The sequence below is a fragment of the Microtus ochrogaster genome, chromosome 16, assembly GCF_000317375.1.
Source record: "Microtus ochrogaster isolate Prairie Vole_2 chromosome 16, MicOch1.0, whole genome shotgun sequence".
In the NCBI taxonomy this organism is placed as follows: domain Eukaryota; kingdom Metazoa; phylum Chordata; class Mammalia; order Rodentia; family Cricetidae; genus Microtus; species Microtus ochrogaster.
This window is the reverse complement of record NC_022018.1, coordinates 17,028,018-17,029,957: the sequence shown is the minus strand read 5'-3', so window position 1 is coordinate 17,029,957 and position 1,940 is coordinate 17,028,018. Positions and strand designations below refer to the sequence as shown.

At 41.2% G+C, this 1,940-nt stretch overlaps 1 protein-coding gene across 1 annotated transcript in view; it reads right to left on the bottom strand.

The window, feature by feature from the left end:
• LOC102000712 (lysozyme-like protein 1) overlaps positions 1 to 1,940 on the bottom strand; it is a 17,301-nt gene that overhangs the window by 3,100 nt on the left and 12,261 nt on the right. The gene's annotated exons all lie outside the window — the stretch shown is intronic.

Genomic DNA, 1,940 nt, shown 5'->3' with positions numbered 1-1,940 from the left:
GAGAATACATGTAAGGCAGGGCAGTGCAATGCTGTCTGCACGCAGATCCCTTTGACATCTATGCCATGTCTATCAGTAAAGACCAAACCTTCATCTATTGTAATTTTCCAGTTTGTACATTAAAAGAATTATCTAAGTGAGCACACTTCTTTCATGTGAAGAAAATGTAGAGTTTGAAGCCAACTGCTCCATTCTTTATTAATTTGTCAAACAAAATCTTTCAGTTGAAATGTAATCCTTGATTGTTAATGTTTTTTTTCCCTCTTTTCTGGAAATGATCTCCAAATTTCCTTGACATAAACATTACAGAAATTGTCATACAGATATGAGAAGTCTAGCATTGTTTCTAGCAAAGTGGGTTCTCTAGGCGCAGATCTGAGGACAGAGTGGTAGTTCCTAGAGTCTGGAAGCTGGGGAGGAGACAAGATATTGGTCACAGCACAAACTTGCAGAAGTAAGATGAAAGGGTGCTGGAGATCCAGGGCACGGCATAATTGAGGTATTTTGTTTGTGCTGTAACGAATAAAGCTTGTCTGAAGCTCAGAGTGAGGAGCTAGCCACACTAGTTTAGCCATGGAGGCCAGGCAGCGGTGGCGCACACCTTTAATCCCAGCACTCAGAAGACAGAAGCAAATGGATCTCTGGATCTCCGTGAGTTCAAGGCCACCCTAGGCTACACTGGATTGATCCAGTCTCAAAGAGAAACAGAGCCAAGGTGAGGGGGGCTCATCACTAGGGAAGTGGAGATGGGAAGTGGTATGGCTGGGATGAGAGAGGAATATAAGGTAAGAGAAGGCAGGAGCTCAGCATTCAGTCTAGGACTTGTTGAGATAGGATACCCCATTCAGTTTGAGGATTTTATAGACATAAGAACCAGTGGCTGGATGCTCTACTTCTCTGACCTTTCAGCTTTCACCCCCAATATCTGTCTCCGGGTTTTTATTGTTATGAACAATTAGAACTTAAGCAACACATAGTGATTATGTAGTATTACTGTATTATACACACCATATACCATGGATCACATACACACACACCACCTCTCCAAACCCATACCTCGCACATACACACATATATCCAACACATACACCACACACACATACATACCATACACACCCTATGCACACACATATAACAGAGATGCCATACAAATACCAGATCACATATACCACATATACAGTGCACACCTCGTACACACACCACACACACAATACATACTCTCTCCACACCATATATCATCCCCATGCCACACCCCCACTGCATACATACCCCCCACATCATATACATACACACCATACCCACACACATATACACACCACACACAAATATCATAAATTTACCACACCCCTTTGTATACATATCACACACATATAAAACACAAATACCTGGTAACTATGGCTGTTTCACTATCTGAGTGTAGACATCACTTCATAATATATATGGATCTGAAACCATCACATTTTATACATACTTTACATAGGGTTTTGTGAATTATACTTAAATAAAGTTGGAAAAGCTAATACACAGTAATCTTAATTAAAACAAGCCTTAGCCTCTCAGTTGTCTTAGCTAGATCTCAGGTGCGTTGCCACCTGGTGGCTTTCCCATTATGTAGTACAGAAGTCCCATACTCTATTGGACAGCTCTAGAAAAAGACAATAAAGAACTCACTGGTGTCTTACGAGAACTGGCTCTAAGATGTGAATATCAACGCTTTGCAATCGAGGTGCTTATCCTCCAACATTTACGACAGAAATGCATTTACTGTCAGAAGGAAATGACCAGAAAGAAGAAGCACCGACTTGAAATGTCATGTTTCAATAAAACATCATAATAGGGAAGTGTTTGTAAATTTGCTAGCAGTAATGTTCTGGCTTTGTGGGAACCTAGCCAGTTTGGATGTTCACCTTCCTAGACCAGGATGGAGGGGGGAGGACTTT